We start from the raw sequence: 26942 nt of genomic DNA on the forward strand, positions 1-26942 counted from the left end.
GGTACAGTCACGGTAATGCCCGAAATCTTTCCGGAGACCAAATGAAACCATCCTATATATCAATCTTCATTTCTAGACCATTCCAGAAACCCTCGTGACGTCTGTGATCTCATCCGGGACTCCGTACAACCTTCGGTCACCAACACATATAACTCAACTATACCGAAACGTCACCGAACCTTAAGTGTGCAGACCCTCTGGGTTCGAGAACTATGCAGACATGACCTGAGACACTCTCTGGTTAATAACCAACATCGGGACCTAGATGTCCATATTGGTTCCTACATAATCTATGAAGATCTCTATCGGTTGAACATCTATGTCAAGGATTCGTACAGTCCCATATACTATTCCCTTTGTCCTTCGGTATGCTACTTTCCCGAGATTCGATCGTCGGTATCTCTATACCTAGTTCAATCTCGTTGTCGGAAAGTCTCTTTACTTGTTCCGTAATACAAGATCCCGTAACTAACTCCTTAGTCACATTGCTTGCAAGGCTTGTTGTGGTGTTGTATTACCGAGTGGGCCCTGAGATACCTCTTCGTCACACGGAGTGACAATTCCTAGTCTTGATCCATGCCAACCCAACAGACACCTTCCGAAATACCTATAGATCACCTTTATAGTCACCCAGTTACGTTGCGACGTTTGACAAACCACAAGGTATTCCTCCGGTGTCCGGGAGTTGCATGATCTCATGGTCATAGGAACAGATACATTGACATGTAGAAAACAGTAACAAAAACTGACACGATCATATGCTACGTTTATAGTTTGGGTCTTGTCCATCACATCATTCTCCCAATGATGTGATCCCGTTATCAAGTGACAACACTTGCGTGTGTCCAGGAAACCTTGACCATCTTTGATCAACGAGCTAGTCAACTAGAGGCTCACTAGGGACAGTGTGTTGTCTATGTATCCACACATGTATTTGAGTTTCCAATCAATACAATTCTAGCATGAATAATAAACGATTATTATGAACAAGTAAATATAATAATAACTAATTTATTATTGCCTCTAGGGCATATTTCCAACATGTGATGCCTATATACACATGATGGTTGCCATGAAAATCGCATAACTACCCGCTTTTTTGTCAACCGCCCAACAGTAATTTGTTTACCCACCAGAGAACACTATGGCCCCGGGGTCTAATCACTTATATATTCACAGAATTTATATTTTACTCGCCATTCTTATTTATATTTTATTTTATTTTGCAATTTACAATTATCTACACACCTCATTTGCTTGCAAATAATGAGATCAAGGGGATTGACAACCCTCTTGCCCGCGTTGGGTGCAAGTTGTTTGCTCTTTTGTGTGGAGCCATTGAAGACGGTTGAGGATTGATAGTCCTATTGGTTGTATAAACCTTGGTTTCTTAACCTAGGGAAATACTTATCTGTATTGATCTATAATTACCCTTTCCTCTTCACGAAAAACCCAACATAGATCACAAGTATCAGGAATGATTTCTGGCGTCGTTGCTGAGGAATATCATCACCAACTATCAAAAAACTTCACACAAATTATCATTCACTTTTCTTCTTTTTATTCTCTATTATATTTAGCTTGGTTCCAAAAAATCAAAAATAGAAGAAATATTTATTTTTGCTTGTTACTCCTTTGCTTGTTTTGCTTGTCACGTTTGCTTGAAAGTTGCTATCATGTTTGAATTTTAGAAAGTTATTGTTGAAGGAGCTAATGAAGATAGCACGAGTGACTTGGATAAATAGAGACTAAAATTTATTGGTTCCACTCATGATCCTCCTACAAATCAAGTCCCTACTAGTAATACTCACACGACTCTAAATTCCAAAATTTATCATGTGGGCAGTGGGAACACTATTGGGAATCATGTCATCCAAGAATTTTTTGAGTATTCATTAGTCTCCCTCTTATTAAAGGATCCATACTTGATGAAACAATTTTTTAACTGGATGCCATTACCATGCTTGTATTGAAAATGGAAAGAAAATCTGTGCATCTCCACCCTATGCTTAAAAAGGTATTTTTGGGACTCCCTAGCTTGTACGATCCCGAGATTAAGAAATTTGCTATCACTATCCTTATACATAAATTTGACTATATTGTACGTGAAGCGAAAGAAATTGTTGCCTTATATGGAATAAAATATGAACATCCTCCCATATAAGCAATCCTCCATAACACAGATGCTATGTCTAGGTTGGAATCTAATGACTAACACAGATTTGATATGAATATGAGGAAGAATGTGCTTCCCGAAGAATTAACACAATCCTTATTTCTCCACACTTTTTATAAATTTGAATGGGTTGCTAAAGAAATTAATGAAGGTTTAATTGAAGATTGGCAAGAAAATACTATTAGAGAACCTATTAGTGATAAAATCCATGCCTTATATGCAGAACCCTTTAATGATAGTGATGTGAGTAATGATATTATAAATCATTCTCAACACTTGAGCTCATCAACTAGATTTAAAAAAGGTGATTTATTAAGTAAAATTTTGGCGGAGCTACTATTGAAATACTTGAAGGGGTCGAACACTTGATCATATGCATAATGCCTAGCTAGAGGCATAAAACAATAGCGTTTGTTAGGAGATAACCCAATAGTTATCTTAATTTTTGTTTTTACTTTCTATTTTGGTGTGATGACATGATTACTCCCTCTGCAGTTATTGTTTTTTTATGTTTAAATTAGTGTTTGTGCCAAGTAAACCTTTGCGATGACTTGTATGATAAGTAGAATTGATATGGTGCAAAAACACAAACTTTGACGTCAAGTACAAAATTTCTCTAACTTTACTGGAACGTCTTTTTAATCTGAATTTTTTACACAGAAGTGCTATAGAAATTCCTAAGTCCTTCATAATTTTTAAGAATTTTTGTAATAGACAAGTATAGGGTATTTACAGATCATTACAGATTGTTCTATTTTAGACACATTCTGTTTTTTCTTCCATCTCTTTCTTGTTTTGATGATGCTATGGATTGTATACAAGGGTATAAGCCATGGAGAAGTTAGAATACATCACCTCTTATGAAATAATGAAATATTAATCAATTTATAACAGTACCTAAGTATTTGATATGTTGCTTACACTAACGGATCTCACGAAGTTTTGTTGAGGTTTGTGTGATTGAAGTTTTCATGTTTGGGGTGTTATTGTGATGGGCGACGGAAAAAGGAGGGACAAGTTCCTTAGATTGGGGATGCCCAAGGCACCCGAGGTAATATTCCAGGAATACTCAAGTGTCTAATCTTGGGGATGCCCTGGAAGGCATCCCCTCTTTCGTCTCAATCCATCGGTATCTCACTTGGAGCTATATTTTTATTTGTCACATGATAAAAGTTTTGCTTGGAGCGTCGTTTGCTTTTGTTTGTTTTTTATTTTTAGTTTTCCACAATGATTATTTTCTAGACACACCAAGTTGATAGACACACATTCATCATGATTTGTTAGAATACTCTATGTACTTCACTTATATCTTTTGAGCTTAGCACCTGCTCAAGTACTTCACTTATATGTTTTTGAGCATGGTTGCGTATAGATTTTATAGAAATATTTGCACTCTTGGTCTGCACTTATGTTTGTTTGAGAGTTAATGAACAGTAACAGTAATTTGCATGGGTCATAAGGCTAGTCCAAAAATAATAGGTATTCAATGAATGGTAATAAAAACCATCATGTAACACACAAAGAGAAATTATGGGTTAATGATATTGATGTGGTAATAAGAAAAATGTGTGAGTGCATCATTATTGATTCGTGAAAGTACCGGTATTAAGAGGTGTAGTTTATTGTTTGTCTGAATATTAAAAATGCACGGCGGGGATGTGTGAGCATTTGTATTCCTCGTCAAAATCCTAGTGTTGTTTCGGGTCGCAGGCGTGCGATGGTTAACTCATCCCAACCCCCTCCCTCGGGGCATGCGAGCAGTGCTTTGATTTGTGATAAAACTAATAAAACTTTGCAATAATTATATGGATTCTTCATGAATAATGTGAAACCATGGATATCTGCAATCTGACCTCCTCATATTTTGCTAGCCTCTTCGATACCGTGCATTGCCCATTCTCACCTCGAGGATCGGCGCAAACTTCGCTGGTGCATCCAAACACCGTGGCATGATACGCTCTGTCACACACAATCCTTCCTATGTCTTCCTCAAAACAACAACCATAGCTACCTTATGGCATTTCCATAGCCATTCGGAGATATATTGCCATGCAAATCCCATCGTTACATCATATGACTAGTTCGTGCATCATCATATTGCTTTGCATGATCATATAGAGCTGACATAGTATTTGTGGCAAAGCCACCATTCATTATATTTCTAATACATTTCATGTTGGATCATTGCACATCTTGGTACACTGCGAGAGACACTCAAACTGAGTCATATTGCTTCATACTGAGTTCTCATTGAGTTGTAAGTAAATAAAAGTGTGATGATCATCGTTATTAGAGCATTGTCCCAGTGAGGAAAGGAGGATGGAGAATAGGATACCACCACAAGTCGGAATGATACTCCTGATGAAAAATAAAAATGGGGGAGACCAAAACAGCCCACCATAAAAAATGAAAAAATGAAAAAAAATGAATGAGTGAAAACGGGAGAAGGGACTTTGCTACTATCCTTTACCACACTTGTGCCTCAAAGTGGCACCTTGTTCCTCGTATAGAGAGTCTCATGTTATATCATTTTCATATGCTAGTGGGAATAATTTTTTTCTTTATTATAAACTTGGCTTGCATATTCCGATGACAGACTTCCTCAAATGCCCGAGGTCTTCATGAGCAAGCAAGTTGGATGCACATCCCACTTAACTTCCATTGATCTTTCATGCCCTTATGCCTCTAGTGCATCATTTGCATGGCAATCCCTACTCCTTGCATTAACATCTACCGATGGGCATCTCCATAGCTCGTCGGTACGCCTAGTTGATCTGAGACTATCTTCTCCACTTTTTACCCCTTTGATATCCACCACCATATTCTATTCAACCCTTATGTTATGTCCATCGTTCACTCTCATGTATCTTATGAAGAATAAAAAGTTGATTCACATTGAAAAAGTACAATCCAATTGCCTCACATGGACACTGTGGTGCTTGACATTTGTATTAATGTGGTGAAGACGGAGTCATTCCTTGCTAATATGAAAGATGAATGGGGGTAAACATTCTTTTAGGATCATATCCTTTGAAATATTGATGATTTTGTTGCTTGTGCTTATAAATATTACTACGTTGATGTTTGTTAATTCATCATTTTTCAATGAGAATACATGCAAAATATTACATATTGGGTAGCATATTGATACGTCTCAAACGTATCTATAATGTTTGATGGTTTCATGTTGTTATCTTGTCAACTTTGGATGTTTTATGTACCTTTTATATCTTTTTTGGGACTAACTTATTAATTCAGTGCCAAGTGCCAGTTCCTGTTTTTCTGTGTTTTTGACTCTTTTCAGATCTGATTTTGTAACGGAGTCCAAACGGAATAAAATCCCCGAAATAAATTTTTCCAGAACAGAAGAAGATCGGGGGACTTGAGGGCCAAGGCAGGAGAGCCACACGGGGCCCACAAGCCCTGTAGCCGCCACTAGGGGGCCAGCGGCTACCAGGCTTGTGGCCTCCCTGGTGCTCCCCTTCCCTAGCTCTTTGGCCTATATATTCCCTAAAATCCCCGAAAAAATCAGGGCATCCACGAAAACACTTTTCGGCCGCCGCAAGCTTCATTTTCCGCGAGATCTCATCTGGAGACCCTTCTCAGTGCCCTGCCGGAGGGGACTTTGGAGTTGGAGGGCCTCTACATCAACATCATCGCCTCTCCAATGACTCGTGAGTAGTCCACTTCAGACCTACGGGTCCGTAGTTAGTAGCTAGATGGCTTCTTCTCTCTCATGGATCTTCAATACAAAGTTCTCCATGATCTTCATGAAGATCTATCCAATGTAATCCTCTTTGGCGGTGTGTTTGTCGAGATCCGATGAATTGTGGATTTGTGATCAGATTATCTATGATTTATATTTGAGTCTTTGTTGATTTCTTATATGCATGATTTTATATCCTTGTAAGTCTCTCCGAGTCTTGGGTTTTGTTTGGCCAACTAGATGTATGATTCTTGCAACGGGAGAAGTGCTTGGTTTTGGGTTCATACTGTGTGGTGACCTTTCCCAATGACAGAAGGGGCAGCTAGGCACGCATCATGTTGTTGCCATCAAGGGTAACAAGATGGGCTTTTATCATAGATATGAGATTGTCCATCTACATCATGTCATCTTACTTAAGGCGTTATTCTGTTCTTATGAACTTAATACACTAGATGCATGCTCGATAGCGGTCGACGTGTGGAGTAATAGTAGTAGATGCAGAAAGTATCGGTCTACTTGTTTTGGACGTGATGCCTATAGATATAATCATTGCCTTAGATAACGTCACGACTTTGCGCGGTTCTATCAATTGCTCGACAGTAATTCGTTCACCCACCGTCTACTTGCTTTCATGAGAGAAGCCACTAGTGAACACTACGGCCCCCGGGTCTATTCACAACTATCGTCTCCACTTTCACTTTTACTTTGCTTTGTTTACTTTTTGCTTTTAGTTCTCACTTTGCAAACAATCTATAATGGATTGACAACCCCTTCATAGCGTTGGGTGCAAGATCTTTGTGTTTGTGCAGGTACTTGTGACTCGACGCGATCCTCCCACTAGATCGATACCTTGGTTCTCAAACTGAGGGAAATACTTACCTCCGTTGTGCTACATCACCCTTTCCTCTTCAAGGGAACACCAACGCAAGGCTCCAAGGCCGCGGGTAAATCCTTTGCATATTTGCCAAAGAAGTCCCTATAGGCGTAGCCCGTAGCAGCAGGATTCCTGGCGCCGTTGTCAGGGAAGGTCTATTGTCGCAGTAGCACATATCACATAAAAAATTATGTTTTTATCATTTACCTACTCAAGGATGACCAGGAATTAAGCTTGGAGATGCTTGATACATCTCCAACATATCTATAATTTTTATTATTTTTCCATGTTATTTTATCCCATGATACTTTTTGGGTAATAATTTACCAATTTAAGTTATTTTTTAGCACTAACCTAGTGTCCGAGTGCGAAGTGTCAGTTGTTGTTTTCTGCGTGTTTTTTGCTTTTCAGGTTTACGGTACCAAACAAAGTCCAATTGCCTAGAAACTTTTTTATGATTTTTTTCTGGACCAAAAGAAGACTTGGAAGCCTCGGGAGAAGGTTGGAAGCCACATGGGGAGGCACAAGCCAACAGGGTGCGACGAGGGGGGTCGGCGTGCCTTGATGGCTTGTCCCTCCCTTGTGGCCCCACTACCTACGTTATGTGGCCTATAAAGTCACATATATTCCAAAAACATTAAATATCATAGAGAAACACTTTTTCCGCCGCCACAAGTATCTGTTCCACGGCAATTCCATCTAGAGCTTCGTTTCGGCATCCTGCCGGAGGGGGGTCGATCATGGAGAGCCTCTTCATCAACCTTGCTGCCTTCGTGATGATGTGTGAGTAGTTCACCACATACCTATGGGTCCGTAGTTAGTACCTAGGTGGCTATCTCTCTCTCTTCATATTCAATACAATATCATCGCATCTCCGCTTTGATCTATCTGATGTAATTCTTTTGTATGGTGTTTTTTGTTGAGATCCGATGAATTGCGGGTTTATGTTCAGATTATTCATGAAAATTATTTGAGTCTTCTCTGAGTTTTATGATTCTTATTTGCATTATCATCATATCTTCGTAATTCTCGCTGATCTATTGAACTACTTTGGCCAAGTAGTTTGATATTTCTTCAGTGAGAGGGGTGCGTTGTAGTGGGTTCAACCTAGCGAGTTTCTATATCCTAGTTGCAGAAGGGGACAGGATAAGTATTTCTGTTGTTACCACTATGGATAAAACGATGGCGTTTATTCATATTGATTGAGTTTACTTTGTCTACATCAGGTCAGCATTCTCAATTCATTACTCTGTTTGTCATGAACTGAATACGTAGGGAGCCAAGCATAGAAGCGCCCTTGAAGTGGAGTAAGAGTAGTAGGTGCAGGCAGGACTAGGCCTAATTGCTTATGTACATGATGCCTATATACACATGATCATTTCCTGAAAATCGCATAAATATCTGCTTTTCTGTCAATTGCCCAATAGTAATTTGTTTAGCCACAATATGTTGCTTTCATAAGAGTTGCCACTAGAGAACACTATGGCCTCGGGGTCAATTCACTTATATATTCACGAAACTTATATTTTCCTTGCTTTTATTGTTTATCTTTCTTTATTTTTTAATTTACAATTATCTACACACCTCATTTGCTTGCAAATAACGAGATCAAGGGGATTGACAACCCTCTTGCCCGTGTTGGGTGCAAGTTGTCTGCTCTTTTGTGTGCAGCCGCTGAAGACGATCCAGGATTGATAGTCCTATTGGTTCGATAAACATTTATTTCTTAACTGAGAGGAATATTTACTCGTATTTTGCTGCAATTACCCATTCCTCTTCACGGAAACCCAACACAGATCACAAGTATCACCCTCCCGCTCCTTGCGCCGTGCTGCTCATGAGACGGCTACGAGGACGCCTACGACATCCAGTTCGGGTGCATCACCGAGCTCATCGACACTGCGTGCTATTGCCAAGCGCCCTCGCACTCCTTTCTTGCTCGAACGTCGCACGACGACCTGTCTAGGCATGACACTCCTCCTCATCCTCCTCCGGCTCGCGATGCGGCTAGACGTCACCGTGCTGCACGTGCTCCCGAGCCGTCACATGGGTCTTCCGTGTCGGCCGGTGATGGCGATAGCTGTCACATCACCCACCACACGCCCACGTACATGCGCGTGATCCTCGAGAAGGTGTGCAACCATCAGGATTGTGTTCTCCATGACGTTGTCATGGCTGGGCACCAGAACCGCGCAACCCTTGATGGTGGCGTTGTCATCACAGGGGGCTACCTGGCCCCCGCGCCTGCATATCGCCACATGGTGTGGTCCGACAATTTCAAGCAAGAGCTCCCCTATCGGGACCCCGATCCTAAGCCGTACGAATCTAGCATGTGACACATCACGTCACTTTGCAGCTTCATGCACGGTAAACCCCACGGCTGCCACCTTACCTTGGCCGGGACCATTCATGCCATTTGGCTCACGTATATGAATATGCCGCTAGCAATCATATGTGAGAGAATTTGGGTCGACATGACTAGTTATAAACCCAAGTGGCATATTCGTATAGGAACAGACATACGTAACCCAGCAATGCAGGTGTCGGTCATCAACTGCATGTAGATGAGATATTGCAGGCTACACGGACTCCATTACACCATGAGACATTTCTGTCATCAACTGCATGTAGACGAGTCATAGCAGGCTACATGAACTCCATTATACTGTGTGACATTTCCTCGTACGGACAGACACAACAGCAAAGAAGGATACACGCTCGTAAATTAATGTGTCTCGAGCAGTAGCAAGCTACCATGGCTCGGTGGAAGCACAAAGAGGAATTTCCGAGTAAAAATGGTTGCTAAAGGCACAGAACTAGGTATCGAATCCCACACATACCAATGCATTTCAAACATACACGCAATATGCACGATAAGTACAGATACAACATGGCATCACAACATCACTCTATGACTCAAAGTGTTTATAAAGACTCATAAGATCCAACATAGTGTGCTATTACAAACACGGGTCACCTGACCCAACACTCAAACTTATACAAACTTAAAGCGGAAGCAAGACATGTTTGGGTACAGACATCTACTAAAAGTGGCTATAAGAGCCTAAAAATCTACAACGACCCTACCAAAATAATCATACCTCTATCTGGGATTCCCAAGCCATTCCGGTCAACATCAAACACATCGCATAGAACTATTAGTGAGACTAAGGTCTCATCTGCAAAAACATAAATAAGCAACCGTGAGTACAAAGGTACTCAGCAAGACTTACATCAAAATTATCTACATATGCATCATTATCAACGAAGGGGGTTGTGGGATTTAATTGCAGCAAGCCAGCTTTGACTCTTGGCTAACATGTACTACGACTATGAGTACTTTATTTGAGGTGAGGGAGCGTACACGAGTCCACATATTCACCATATCAATACACCACTATGGATCATCTCACGTATCCCTCCGATAAGGCCGTCCATAACACTCACACTTATCTTGCACATTTTAGAGTGTCCATTTAAAGTTATATATGAACCATGTAATTTTCCAAGTAGTCCATATCCGAGGATGCGGTGATTCAAATGGATCATTTACCTTGCACGGGTATACTTCTTCACACACCACTCATGCAATGACGTGCTATACAAATGGTTTTTAACCCCTATCCATGACGGCGTTTTAAATCCTCTCCTAGTGAGTGTGGGCGATAGGTGGTCCTTCCCACACGACCCAAAAACGGTCGAGAATAGGCTCTTTGGTCTCACACGTTGTGCAAAATGATCTTGTGGGCGATCCGACTACCCATCGCATACAATTATACACGCCTAATCGTTTTCGTTCGTAGGTACATCCCTCACATTGATTCCGAGAGAAACGTTTCCCTTCGTCTGCACAATCCACACACTGAATCCCAGAAAACATTTTCATTCGTGTGCACATCCCGCACAGTTTTATGATCACACATACTATGCCTCCATTAACCGTGTGCTTTATTCAAATATGGCACACATGATTTGACGAAGAAAAATCTATGGCATTGGGCTATCCATCACAACCGCTTTTACTGCTCGAACCATTTGCAAAGTTCCATGATCTATTTAGCATGATTATTAGTTTATAATTAAGAATTCCACTATTATGCAAATTCACATTTTATCTCTTACAGATTTTTGCTAATTTCATATTACGCACATAAATATATTTTAAAATCACAATATGGTAACTACCTGAAAACAGCACAGTACAGCATATAGCTAGTTCACCTTCATTTATAAGAACAATATTAGAACAATATATTCATTTCCCTAATCGACTAATGCATATCAGGCAAGAGAGCCTTCTCTGCCTGTGCTTTCAGTACAGTAAAAACCTATTTTGCACTGACCGACACCATCTTAGCATAATCTAATTTAAAAAATCTGAGTGCATGCTCTATCTTCCTCATTTCTTCGTGCATCTTGAAATGTTCTTCAGCGTTGACAACATTTTCTATAAGACAATCTCTATTCTCTTCCTCATACATGCTCCAAAGCTTTGCTAGGCACATCTTCAAAGACTGTGGCCACTCTTGATCAACCCACTCCAGGTAACAACACTTCTATTCATCCTATAATATTTAAAACTAAATCAATAATAATTGTAGGGAAAATGGGTTTCTAGCAACATAGAAAATCGCCATATACATATTTTGAAAAGTGAAGTGAGATGACTTGACATGATGATTGAACATGAGATGTCCAACCCCAGCTTATATTGATATCTCCAACTTGTTCACATGGATATTTGCAACTTCATGATGCATGCTTTTACAAGATGATTGACAATGTCATTGCACTCAAAATTAGCTTTCTCCAACTTACCTACTTAGTGCTATATCCTGCATTATTATACCTTGTTCCAAAACATGGATTGCTTGCGAATACATTCAAAGTACTCATTGGTTTGCCATTGGTTATTTAATTGGCAAGGCATGGAAGAGCAGGAATATGGTGAAGATTATGTTGGTAACAAACATGCGAACTAGGATGCTTCCCAGTCAAAATGCATGTAGGGTTAAGGAAGATGTCATGGGTTCACACTTCCGTTCAAGATTTCTCCTACTAGATTGTGTTTGGCATTTGGCCTTCATCGCCCTATCTATGTAAGACTTGACCTTGATGGTCTTTATTTGTGTAAGGAAGTTTGTATGGATGTAAGACTCTTGCGATATAGCTTATATGTGTTCAGTGAGCATTGATCTCTGGGATCACACTACACATGCATTTGGTGATCATGACTTATGAGTTGGGGTCCCCATAGAAGTGCTTTGCTTCGAGAGAGATAATAAAATCTTGCAGTAAGTATGTGAGTTCTTCGTGACTAATGTGAATCCATGGATATACACACTCTCACCTCCACATATTTGCTAGCCTCTCCGGTGTCGTGCATTTCCCATTCTCACCTTGAGGATCGGTGCAACTTTCACCGGTGCATCCAAAACACATGACATAATACTCTCTATTGCACATAATCCTCATTATATCTTCCTGAAAATAGCCACCATACCTACCTATCATGGCATTTCCATAGCCATTCTGAGATATATTGCCATGCAACGTATCATATAAGCTGACATAGTATTTGTGGCAAAGCCATCGTTTATCATTGTTATACATGTTACGTTTGATCATTGCATGTCCTGGTACACTTTAGAGGCATTCATATAGAGTCATATCATCCTATCAGTTTTCGATAATCGAGTTGTAAGTAAATAAAAGTGTGATGATCATCATTATTTAGGGCACTGTCTTGGTGAGGAAAGAATGGTGGAGACAATGGTTCCCCCACAAGTCTAGAAGTGACTCTAGACAAAAAATAAAAAAGAAATAAACAAGGAGAAATAAACAAGGAGAAAGAAAGATAAAAAACAGAAAAAAAATAAAAAAAATGGTGAAAAATTAAAAAATGAGAGAAAAGAGAGAATGGGCAGTGCTACTACCTCTTATTCCACACTTGTGCCTCAAAGTGGCACCATGTTATTCATATAGAGAGTCTCTTGTTTTGTCACTTCCATATGCTAGTGGGACTTTTTCATTATAGAACTTGGTTTGTATATTCCGATGATGGGCTTCCTCAAAAGTCCGAGTTTTCCATGAGCAAGCAAGTTAGATGCACACCCACTTAGCTTCAGTTGAGCTTTCATACACTTATAGCTCTAGTGCATCCGTTGCATGGCAATCCCTACTCCTCGCATTGATATCTATTGATGGGCACCTCCATATCCCATTGATACACCTAGATGATGTGAGACTTTCTTCTCCACTTTCACCCCTTTGAAACCTACCACCATATTATATTCCACCTTTATGTTATATCCATGGTTCACGCTCATATATTGTGCAAGTAATAAAAAGTTGAGGCACGTCAAAAAAGGACGATCCTATTACCTAACTTGACACCGTGGTGCTTAACATTTGTATTTATGTGGTGAGGACGCAGCCATGTTATATTTATATGATAAAATGAATAGTGGGTGAATATTCTTTAAGTATCATATGCTTTGAAACTTGATGATTGTGTTGCTTATGTTTATAAGCGTTGATATGTTGATGTTTATTAATTTATCATTTCTCAATGATCAAACCTGCAATAGATTACATGTTGGGTAGCATGTCACATCAAAATTCTGTTTTTATCGTTTACCTACTCGAGGACGAGCAGGAATTAAGCTTGGGGATTTTGATACATCTCCAACTTATCTATAATTTTGAAATTTTTTTCATGCTATGATATTATCATTCTAGGATACTTTTTGGGAGTTTATTTACAAATTAATATTATTTTTGAGCACTAACCTATTGACCCAGTGCCAGTTCGTGTTTTCTGCATGTTTTTGGCTTTTCAGGTTTACAGTACCAAACAAAGTCCAATTGCCACGTAAGTTTTGGTGATTTTTTGTAGACCAAAATAAGACATGGAAGCTTCGGGAGGAGGCCAGAAGCCTCATGGGGGAAGCATGAGCTAACAGGGCGTGGCCAGGGCCTAGGGCATGCCATGTTCACTCGTGCTCCCCTCGATTGCCTCCTCGCGTACCTCTTAGTTCTATAAATTCACATATATCTCAAAACCCCTAGAGAGAAACACGAAACACTTTTTCTGCCATCGCAAGTCTCTATTCCATCGTGTGCCCGTCTGGAGCCATTTTCTGGTGCGCTGCCAAAGGGGGATCAATCATGGAGGGCATCTACATCATCCTTTATAATCCCATGGTGATGTGTGAGTAGTTCACCACAGTCCTACGGATCAATAGTTAGTACCTAGATGGCTATCTCTCTCTCTCTTGATCTTAAATACCTAGATGGCTTTCTCTCTCTCTTGATCTTAAATACAATGATCACAGCATCTTCACTTTGATCTATCTTATGTAATTTTTTTGTGCGGCGCTTTTGTTGCGATCCGATGTATTGTGGGTTTATGTTCATATTATTCATTACAAATATTTCAGTCTTCTCTAAATTCTAAATATGATTCTTATGTGCATGATAAATATAGATTCATAAATCTCTTTGATCTATTGATTTGCTTTGGCCAAGTAGATTGTTCTTTCTTTAATGAGAGAGGTGCATTGTAGTGGGTTCAATCTGGCGGATTTCTATATCCAAGTAACAGAAAGGGGACAAGATACATCTTTGTATTTTTTCCACTAAGGACAAAACGATGCGGTTAGATCATATTAATTGAAATCTCTTTGTCTGCATCATGTCAATGTTCTCCAAGCATTACTATGTTTTACTCAATACTCTAGATGCATGCTGGATAGCGGTCGATGGGTTGAGTAATAGTAATAGGTGTAGGCAGGATTCGTCCTATTTTCTTCTGGACGTGATGCCTAGATACACATGATCGTTGTCGTGTAAATCACATAACTATGTGCTTTTCTATCAATTGCCCAACAGTAATTTGTTTACCCACCGTATGCTTGCTTTCATGAGAGATGCTACTAGGGAAAACTATAGCCCGTGGATCTATTCACTTATAAGTTTAGAAACGCTACAATTTCCTTGATGCCTTTATTTACTTTTCACTTTGCAACTTCCAACCAAACTACTTGTTTGCTTGCAAATAATGAGATAAGGGGATTGACAACCCACTTGCATGCGTTGGGCGCAAGTGTTTGTTTCTCTTGTGTGCAGTCGTTGAAGACGGGGTTAGCTGTTACTCCTATTGGTTCGATAAACCTTGGTTCTCTATTGAGAGAAATACTTACCTATATTGTGCTACATCACTCGTTCCTCTTCACGGAAAACCCAACGCAGATAACAAGCATTAGTGGTTCACAACCACCCCCCGGCCCACCGTAGCCCCACTCGTGACGGCGCCCGGTGTTCTAGTACAAAACACATGGATCGCCCGACATCATCGTAAGTTCTATCTGTGATCCACGGATACGAGCTACATGGAGTTGTACACATTTCGGGGCTCTCTCTACTCATGACGCCTATGGCACGTGAGAGCTCCTTCCCACTCTTATGAAAGCCCCATGCTCCCTACTGGAAGATGCCCCATGCTTAGCGCTCGCGGCATACTTACGTGAGGGGACTTCGTTCGTCGCATCCTGAAGATGGCCTATGTCGAACACGGCAGCATGTACATTTTTTATGTAATGAACTTGCTTCATACATTAGTAAAGCTTATTCCCTCTAGAGTTCTATGTGCTTGCAGCTAAGTATGCCTTGGGAAGGGCGCGCGCTCGTGAACTTCCTCGTGTCTGTCACGCGAGCGGGGGATGGGCACGTGTCTGTGCTCGGGCCAGTCCGAGGAGCACTGCAAAAGCAAAGTGATTGATCCCTCGCTCGCGGGCCTGCTCCTATGTACGTCACCTCACGAGGTCCTTGGTGCTCTTGTCACCTCACGTAACACTCACATGCGACCTCGCAAGTGTGCCCGGCTGCATTACTTACGGAACTTAGCAATTTCCCTGGTACATGATATCAAAGGCCTTAGGAGACCCCCTCGGGAGTCCTCGCGAGTGGCATCCCACGGACAGAAGGCTTCGTGAGGGACCGTGCCTCATGAGCAACTCCCTGCGAAGGGCTCACACCAAGCCGCACACCTCGCGGGAGCTAAGTCTAAAGCACCTCTCGGGTTTTCTCCCTCTCGTTTCCTTCTCAAGATTTCCTGATTTCCTCGGCATGAGCCGCCTGTGCATCAAGGGGGGCCCTGAGCACCGCACCTCAGGGACTCCTACCAGCCTAAGAGCCCTGCACCCTCTAGCCTTGGTGAGTGCACGCTCCAGGCATACTAGCGACAGTGTAGCGCACCTCGCGGGCTGGGGCCCAGCGCCATAGGGCACAAAGGCAACACAAAAGGGAAAGAACGACCTCGGGAGGAAAACGAAAACACATAAAACATCAAGTACTTAAAACAGAAGTGACATGCGCATGTTTTCACGCCCCCATGGGATCGCATGTACCCTATTACAGGAAGAAGAACGATAAGGGCTCATGCGACAAAGCTGTTGTCGGCGTCATCAGCAGCGATACCGCCATCTTCAATGGACCACACTCCGACAGGCACGAACTGCTTTAGTAGGCTTGCCACATGGTCCTCCACCGCTGCTGCAAGCTCTCCTTGAAACTCCTCGGGGTCCGGAGAGAGCACCTGGTCAAAGTCAAAGTCGTTGTCGATGTGCAGTAGGTTGCTAAAAATACAGATCGACGCTTGGTGCAAACTGTCGCGTCACTCGGCATCGCGGATCTCATTTCACCAGGCGGAGCCTTCCTCCAGCTGCTCCAGGAGTTTTGTAAAGAAGGCCAAGTAGACAACATTGTTGTTTTCTCGAGGGCTCTGCACCACCTCGACAGAAAAGGTAACCATGGCATCGCTCGTGCGCTGTGCGAGCTCTCGGAACGTGATGGAGCACAGGTGCTGCTCCCCGCATCTTCGGGCAGCCTCGTCGCGAGTTCGCTGTGCCTCGTTGAAAATCCCTCCCACCTGCGTTTGGAGCTCCTCTGGCTCGCAATGGAGCGTGTCCTAGAGCTCTACCATGCTCCACTTCTCGGCCTTCGACGCCGGGAGTTGCTATATGAGTCTGGCAATTTCAGTGTCGAGCTCACTATGCCTCTTCTTGAAGCAGTCGTCATGCTTTCTGCAAGTTTTGCGAGTAGATGTCTTTTGAGGAACGTTGCATGGGAAACAAAAAATTTCCTACGCACACGAAGTCCTATCATGGAGATGTCTATCAACGAGAGGAGATTAGATCTATATAACCTTGTAGATTGCTCAGCGGGAAGCGTTAAGAAACGCGGTTGATGTAGTGGTACGTCTTCACGATCTGTCCCTCGGACCGTCCCACGATCTATCCCATGAACCGTCTCGTGATCCGTCCCACGATCCATCCCGATCTAGCGCCGAACGGACGGCACCTCCGCGTTCAGCACACGTACAGCTCGATGACCATCTCGACCTTCTTGATCCATCAAGCAAGACGGAGAGGTAGATGAGTTCTCTGGCAGCGTGACGACGCTCTGATACATCTCCATCGTATCTACTTTTCCAAACTCTTTTGCCCTTGTTTTGGACTCTAATTTGCATGATTTGAATGGAACTAACCTGGACTGACGCTGTTTTCAGCCGAATTGCCTTGGTGTTGTTTTTGTGTAGAAATGGAAGTTCTCGGAACGTCCTGAAAACTTACGGAGAATATTTCTGGAAAATATGAAAAATACCTGTGCAAAGATCCACCAGAGGGGATGGGCTAGTGGGCCACAAGCCCTATAGCCGCCACCCCCCTGGTGGCCGCTAGCAAGCTTGTGGCGCCCACGTGGCCCTGCCGCCCCCAAACTCAACTCTATAAATTCACTTTTGTCCCAGAAAAAATCAAGAGAGAAGATTTCGTCGCGTTTGCGATATGGAGGCGCCGCCACATCCTGTTCTTCATCTGGACGGCAGATCTGGAGTCTGTTTTGGGCTCCGGAGAGGGGAAATCGTCGCCATCGTCATCATCAACCTTCTTCGCTCTCCAATTCCGTGAAGCTCTTCATCGCTCGTGAGTAATCTATTCGTAGGCTTGCTGGGCGGTGATGAGTAGGATGAGATCTATCATGTAATCGAGTTAGTTATGACGGGGATTGATCCCTAGTATCCACTATGTTCTGAGATTGATGTTGCTACTACTTTGCCATGCTTAATGCTTGTCACTAGGCCCCGAGTGCCATGATTTCAGATGTGAAATTATTATGTTGTCACCAATATATGTGTGTTTTAGATCCGATCTTGCAAGTTGTAGTTACCTACTATGTGTTATGACCCGGCAACCCCGGAGTGACAATAACCGGAACTACTCCCGATGATGACCATAGTTTGAGGAGTTCATGTGTTCACCAAGTGCTAATGCGTTGGTTCGGTTCTTTACTAAAAGGAGAACCTTAATATCCCGTAGTTTCCTTTTGGACCCCGCTGCCTCGGGAGGGATGGACAATAGATGTCATGCAAGTTCTTTTCCCTAAGCACGTTTGACGACACACGAAATGCATGCCTACTTCACTTTGACGAACGGGAGCTAGCCACATATCTCTCCGCGTTATAACCGTTGCATGATGGATATCATCCAAACAAATCACCGACCCATTGCCTACGAGTTTGTCCCACTACTGTTGTTACTTGTTTTGCTCTGCTGATGTTACTACTGTTGCCGCTGTTGTTACTTGCTACTGTTGCTACTTCCTACTGCTGTCACTACTGTTGTTCCTTGCCACTGCTGCTACTCGTTACACTGCTGCTACCTGCTACAATATTGGTTCACACGACGTTGACGGGCAAGAATATTTCCCGTCTACCGGCAACTTCTGGCGCCATTGATACAATCGTTAGGAATAGTCTGCTGTCAACGGATCGTTTCTGACACCGTTGTTATCATATTGCTTTGTTGTTGATACTTTGCTTGCAGATACTAATCTTTCAGGTGTGGTCGAATCTGACACATTCATCTGCTAATACTTGAGAGTATCTTCTCACTTCCTGACTGGCGAATCAACAAATTTGGGTTGAATACTCTACCCTCGAAAACGGCCTCGATCCCACGTGCTAGTGGGTCATTGCAAGACAATTTCTAATTGTTGAGTAATCGAGAATAGCATTTGTCTAGCCATTGCGAGAGATCTGCTAAACAACATTTTTTTGGCGCCGTTGCTGGGGAAGCGATTGCTATATTCTCTGAGTCACTTGGGATTTATACCTGCTGATCACTATGAAGAATCTGAAGGATCCAAAAACCAGAGTTTTGCCCTCAACTACGAGGGGAGGTAAGGAATTGCCATCTAGCTCTGCACTTGATTCACCTGCAGTTATGAGTAAGTTTGCGACGTCACCTCGTGCTAGAAATCTTGATATGTCGCCTGTGCTTGATGATGCTTATGATGCTGCTATGCCTGATACTGCTTTGCGTGATACTGCTAGAGATGCTATGCCTGATGATGCTAGAGATGCTATGCGTGATACTGCTTTGCTTGATACTGCTAGAGATGCTATGCCTGATACTGCTAGAGATGTTATGCCTGATACTGCCTTGCCTGATGAAGTTATGCTTGATACTGCTAGAGATACTACTTTGCTTGATGTTCCACTAGGGATGTTCCTTGATGCTCATATTGCTAGAGTTACTGCCTATGCTCGGGATGCTTCTGAAACTGCCGATACTATTGAGATAGAACCTGCTTTTGCTCCTGCTAGATCTAGCTCCCCTAGATATGAATTTCCTGATATACCTGAGGGTTATGTTATGGAGGGAGAGATAGCTGAGGATTTTCTTGCGTGTAAGGATGCCTATGACGTTGAAAAATTACTTCTCAAGTGGAAGGAAAAATCACTGAAAGCTAGGATGAAATATGACCCGAAGTTTGCCACTTCACCTATCTTTATCACCGATAAGGATTATGAATTCTCTGTCGACCCTGAGATATCTCTCTAGTCGAAACTGATCCTTTCCACAGTTATGAGTCTGAGACGGTCGTAGCCCATCTTACCAAACTACACGATATAGCCACCCTTTTCACTAGTGAGGAGAAGATCCGCTACTACTATATCCTTAAGCTATTTCCTTTCTCTCTAAAGGATGACGCTAAAGCCTGGTTCACCTCTCTTGCTCCTGGATGTGTGAGTAGTCCCCGGGATATGGTCTATTACTTCTGTGAGAAATATTTCCCTGCCCATAAGAAGCAAGGTGCCTTGCAGGAAATATACAACTTTGCTCAACTCCAAGAAGAGAGTCTCCCACAAGCTTGCGGGAGGCTCATCCAGCTACAGAATGCTTTGCCTGATCACCCTCTTAAGAAGAACGAGATACTTGATATCTTCTATAACGGACTTACCGATGCCTCTAGAGACCACCTAGATAGTTGTGATGGTTGTGTTTTTAGGGAACGAACTATCGAACAAGCTGAGATCCTTCTGAATAACATCTTGATCAACGATAATGCTTGGACTATTCCCGAACCACCTCATAAGCCAACTCCTAAGAAAAGAGGTATTCTATTCCTCAGTCCCGAAGATATGCAAGAAGCCAAGAAATCTATGCAAGAGAAAGGCATTAGATCTAAAGATGTCAAAAATCTACCACCTATCGAAGAGATCCATGGTCTCGATAACCCGATACAAGTAGTAGAAGTGAATTCTCTGCGTAGGTTTGATGAGAGTGATATTCCTTTTGACAAACCTACTAGCCTATGCTTTGATGAATTTGAAAACTTTGTTGCCAAACAATAGAGTTTCAATGATTATGTTAGCAGACATTTGGAACAAAGTACTCGTATGCTTAGCCATTTAAGTGCTTGTGTAGACAGAAATGTCAATGATCTGAAGCTTCTGAGTAAACATGCCTCTATGATTACTACTCAGGTAGAGCAAGTACTTAAAGCTTAGAATGACTTGCTCAATGAATTAAATGACAACTCCGTCAGAGTCATTACTAGAGGAGGCAAAATGACTCAGGAACCTTTGTATCCTGAAGGCCATCCTAAGAGAATTGATCAATATTCTCAAGGAATTAATGCTGATACACCTAGTCATCCTAAGGAGAAGAAGAAGGATGATAGAAACCTACATGCCAGTTCACCAAATATTGTCACACTTGAAGAACCTAATGATATTTCTGCGTCTAATGCAAAAACACAATCTGGTGATGAACATGACCCTGGTGACAATATGGACAGTGATGTTCATAATAATGCTCAACCTAGCAATGATGAGGATGTGGAGATTAAACCTACGGTTAATCCTGATAACCCACAACCTAAGAGATACGATAAGAATGACTTCACTTCTAGGAAGCATGGTAAACAAAGGGAGCCATGGGTTCAGATACCTATGCCCTTTCCTCCTAAGCCATCAAAGAAAAAGGATGATGAGGATTTTGAGAGCTTTGTTGAGATGATAAGACCCGTCTTTCTGCAGATGCGGTTAACTGATATGCTCAAAATGTCTCTGTATGCCAAGTACATGAAAGATATCGTGACTAATAAACAGAAGATACCAGATCTTGAGATCTCCACCATGCTTGCCAATTACACTTTCAAAGGTGGAACTCCTAAGAAACTTGGTGATCCCGGAGTGCCCACTATACCTTGCTCCTGTTGGGGAACGTAGCATGGGAAACAAAAAATTTCCTACGCGCACGAAGACCTATCATGCTGATGTCCATCTACGAGAGGGGATTTCCGATCTACGTACCCTTGTAGATCGCACAGCAGAAGCGTTAGTGAACGCGGTTGATGTAGTGGAACGTCCTCACGTCCCTCAATCCGCCCCGCGAACAGTCTCACGAACCGTCCCGCGATCCGTCCCACGATCTGCTCCGATCTAGTGCCGAACGAACGGCACCTCCGCGTTCAGCACACGTACAGCTCGACGATGATCTCGGCCTTCTTGATCCAGCAAGAGAGACGGAGAGGTAGATGAGTTCTTTGGCAGCGTGACGGTGCTCCGGAAGTTGGTGGTGATCTAATCTCAGCAGGGCTCCGCCCGAGCTCCGCAGAAACGCGATCTAGAGGAAAAACCGTGGAGGTATGTGGTCGGGCTGCCTTAAAAGTTGTCTCAAATCAGCCCTAATTGCTCCATATATATAGGAGGAGGGGAGGCGAGGCTTGCCTTGAGGCTCAAGGAGCCCCAAGGGCTGCGCCACCAAGGGAGGAGAAGTCCTCCAATCCTAGTCCAACTAGGATTGGAAGGTGGAGTCCTTCTCTCCTTTCCCACCTCTTTTTTTTCTCTTTTCTCTTTGATTTTCTATCTATGGCACATAGGGCCTTCTTGGGCTGTCCCACCAGCCCACCAAGGGCTGGTGCGCCACCCCCAAGGTCTATGGGCTTGCCCGGGGTGGGCTGCCCCCCCCCCCCGGAGAACACCCGGAACCCATTCGTCATTCCCGGTACATTCCCGGTATCTCCGAAAACCTTCCAGTAATCAAATGAGGTCATCCTATATATCAATCTTCATTTCCGGACCATTCCGGAAACCCTCGTGACGTCCGTGATCTCATCGGGGACTCCGAACAACATTAGGTAACCAACCATATAACTCAAATATGCATAAAGCAACGTCGAACCTTAAGTGTGCAGACCCTGCGGGTTCGAGAACTATGTAGACATGACCCGAGTGACTCCTTGGTCAATATCCAATAGCGGGACCTGGATGCCCATATTGGATCCTACATATTCTACGAAGATATTATCGTTTGAACCTCAGTGCCAAGGATTCATATAATCTCGTATGTCATTCCCTTTGTCCTTCGGTATGTTACTTGCCCGAGATTCGATCGTCAGTATCTGCATACCTATTTCAAGCTCGTTTACCGGCAAGTCTCTTTACTCGTTCCGTAATACAAGATCCCGCAACTTACACTAAGTCACATTGCTTGCAAGGCTTGTGTGTGATGTTGTATTACCGAGTGGGCCCCGAGATACCTCTCCATCACACAGAGTGAGAAATCCCAGTCTCGATCCATACTAACTCAACGAACACCTTTGGAGATACATGTAGAGCATCTTTATAGTCACCCAGTTACGTTGCGACGTTTGATACACACAAAGCATTCCTCCGGTGTCAGTGAGTTATATGCTCTCATGGTCATAGGAACAAATACTTGACACGCAGAAAATAGTAGCAACAAAATGACACGATCAACATGCTACGTCTATTAGTTTGGGTCTAGTCCATCACATGATTCTCCTAATGATGTGATCCTGTTATCAAGTGACAACACTTGCCTATGGTCAGGAAACCTTGACCATCTTTGATCAACGAGCTAGTCAACTAGAGGCTTACTAGGGACAGTATTTTGTCTATGTATCCACACATGCATTGTGTTTCCAATCAATACAATTATAGCATGGATAATAAATGATTATCATGAACAAAGAAATATAATAATAACTAATTTATTATTGCCTCTAGGGCATATTTCCAACAGTCTCCCACTTGCACTAGAGTCAATAAGCTAGTTCACATCACCATGTGATTCCAACGAATCCAACACCCATATAGTTATGGGGTCTGATCACGTCTAGCTCGTGAGAGAGGTTTTAGTCAACGGTTCTGAAACTTTCAGATCCGTGTGTTCTTTACAAATCTTTATGTCATCTTATAGATGCTGCTACTATGTGCTATTCGGAAATACTCCAAATATCTACTCTACTATACGAATCCGTTTCACTACTCATAGTTATTCGGATTAGTGTCAAAGCTTGCATCGACATAACCCTTTACGACAAACTCTTTAACCACCTCCATAATCGAGAAAAATTCCTTAGTCCATCAGTTACTAAGCATAAATTTTGACCGCTGCTAGTGATTCAATCATGGATCTCTCTCTGTACCTCTCAACAGACTTTTAGGCAAGGCACACATCAGGTGCGGTACCCAGCATGGCATACTTCAGATTCTACGGCCAAGGCATAGAAGACGACCTTCGTCTATTCTCTTTATTCTACCGGGGTCGGGTTTTGAGTCTTACTCAAATTCACACCTCACAACGCAACCAAGAACTCCTTCTTTGCTGATCTATTTTGAACTCCTTCAAAAACTTGTCAAGGCATGCATCTTGTTGAAACTTCTATTAAGCGCTTTCGATCTATCTCCGTAGATCTTTAATGATCAACGTTCAAGCAGCGCAATCCAGGTATTCCTTTAAAAACTCCTTTCAAACAACCTTGTATGCTTTACAGAAATTCTACATTACTTCTGATCCACAATATGTCAACCACATATACTTATCAGAAATTCTATAGTGCTCCCACTCACTTCTTTGGAAATACAAGTTTCTCATAAACCTTGTACAAACCCAAAATCATTGATCATCTCATCAAAGTGTATATTCCAACTCCGAGATGCTTGCACCAGTCCATTGAAGGATCGCTAGAGCTTGCATACTTGTTAGTATCTTTAGGATCGACAAAACCTTCTGGTTGTATCACATACAATGTTTACTCAAGGAAACCGTCGAGGAAACAATGTTTTGACATCCTATGTGCAATATTTCAAAAATAATGCAACAACTACTAACATAATTCTAACAGACTTTTAGCATCGCTACGAGTGAGAAAGTCTCACCATAGTCAACTATTTGATCATGTCGGAAACATCTTTGCGACAAGTCGAGCTTTTCTTAATAGTGACTTATCACCATCGTCGTCTGTCTTCCTTTTAAAGATCCATCTTTACTCAATAGTCCTACGACCATCAAGTAGTTCTTCCAAAGTCTACACTTTGTTTTCATACATGGATCCTCTCTCGGATTTCATGGCCTCCAGCCATTTGTCGGAATCCGGGCCCACCATTGCTTTCTCCATAACTCGTAGGTTCACTGTTGCTCAACAACATGACCTCCAAGACAGGGTTACCGTACCACTCTGCAGTAGTACGCGACCTTGTCAACCTACGAGGCTTGTAGTAACTTGATCCGATGCTCGATGATCACCATCATCAGCTTTCACTTCAATTGGTGTAGGCGCCACAGGAACAACTTCTTGCGCCCTGCTACACACTGGTTGAAGTGATGGTTCAATAACCTCATCAAGTTCTACCACCCTCCCACTCAATTCTTTTGAGAGAAACCTTTCCTCGAGAAAGGATCCGTTCCTAGAAACAAACACTTTGCTTTCGGATCTGAGATAGGAGATGTACCCAACTGTTTTGGATATCCTATGAAGATGCATTTATCCGCTTTGGGTTCGAGCTTATCAGACTGAAACTTTTTCACATAAGTGTCGAAGCCCCAAACTTTCAAGAAACGACAGTTTAGATTTCTCTAAACCTCAGTCTATATTGTTTCATCTCAACGGAAATACGCGGTGCCCTATTTAAAGTGAATGCGGTTGTCTCTAATTCATAACCCATAAACGATAGTGGTAATTCGATAAGAGACATCATAGCATGCACCATACCGAATAATGCGTGGCTATGACGTTCAGACACATCATCACACTATGATGTTCCAGGTGGCATCAACTGCGAAACAATTTGCACATTGTCTTAACTGCGTACCAAGACTCGTAACTCAGATATTCATTTCTATGATCATATCGTAGATAGTTTATCCTCTTGTTACGGCGAACTTCACTCCGACACAGAATTGAACTTTTCAATATTTCAGACTTGTGATTCATTAAGTAAATACTCTTGTATCTACTTAAATCGTCATTGAAGTAAGAACATAATGATATCCACTGCGTGCCTCAGAACCCATTGGACTGCATACATCAAAATGTATCACTTCCAACAAGTTACTATCTTGTTTCATCTCAATGAAAACAAGGCCTTGCTCATGTGGTATGATTTGCATGTCACTAGTGACTCAAAATCAAGTGAGTATAAAGATCCATCAGCATGGAGCCTCTTCATGCCATTTATACCAACATGACTCAAGCGGCAGTGCCACGAGTAAGTGGTACTATCATCATTACCTCGTATCTTTTGGCACCAATATCATGAACATGTGTAACACTACGATCGAGATTCAATAAACCATTGAAGGTGATTATTCAAGCAAATAGAGTAACCATTATTCTCTTTAAATGAATAATCGTATTGCAATAAACACGATCCAATCATGTTCATGCTTAACGCAAGCACCAAATAACAATTATTTAGGTTTAACACCAATCCCTATGGTAGAGGGAGTGTGCGACGTTTGATCATATCAACCTTGGAAACACTTCCAACACGTATCGTCACCTCGCCTTTAGCTAGTCTCCATTTATGCCGTAGCTTTCATTTCGTGTTACTAATCACTTAGCAACCGAACCGATATCCAATACCCTCGTGCTACTAGGAGTACTAGTAAAGTACACATCAACATCATGTATATCAAATATACTTCTTTCGACTTTTGCCAGCCTTCTTATCTACCAAGTATCTAGAGTTGCTCCGCCTCAGTGACCGTTCCCCTCATAACAGAAGCACTTAGTCCCGGGCTTGGGTTTAATCTGGGGTCTCTTCATTAGTGCAGCAACTGCTTTGCCGTTTCACGAAGTATCCCTTCTAGCCCTTGCCTTTATCGAAACTTAGTGGTTTTACTAACCATCAACTATTGATGCTCCTTCTTGATTTCTACTTTCGCAGTGTCAAACATCGCGAATCGCTCAAGGATCATTGTATCTATCCTTGATATGTTATAGTTCATCACGAAGCTCTCACAGCTTGGTGGCAGTGACTTTGGAGAACCATCACTATCTTATCTGGAAGATCAACTCCCACTTGATTCAAGCGATTGTCGTACTCAGATAATCTGAGCACACGCTCAATGATTGAGATTTTCTCCTCTACTTCGTGGACAAAGAATCTTGTCGGAGGTCTACCTCTTAACAAGGGCACAAGCATGAAATCACAATTTCATCTCTTTAGAACATCTCTTATGTTCCGTGACGTTTCAAAACGTCTTCGGTGCCTTGCTTCTAAGCCATTAAGTATTTTGTACTGAACTATTGTGTAGTCATCAGAAACGTGTACGTCGGGTGTTCACAACATCTACAGACGACGCTCGAGCTGAAGCACACCGAGTGGTGCATTAAGGACATAAGCCTTCTGCGCAGCAACGAGGACAATCCTCGGTTTTACAGACTCAGTCTGCAAAGTTTGCTACTATCAACTTTCAACTAAATTTTATCTAGGAACATATAAAAAACAGTAGAGCTATAGCGTAAGCTACATCGTAATTCGCAAAGACCATTCGACTATGTTCATGACAATTAGTTCAATTAAT

Source organism: Hordeum vulgare, chromosome 4H (genome assembly GCF_904849725.1).
Source record: "Hordeum vulgare subsp. vulgare chromosome 4H, MorexV3_pseudomolecules_assembly, whole genome shotgun sequence".
Lineage (NCBI taxonomy): Eukaryota > Viridiplantae > Streptophyta > Magnoliopsida > Poales > Poaceae > Hordeum > Hordeum vulgare.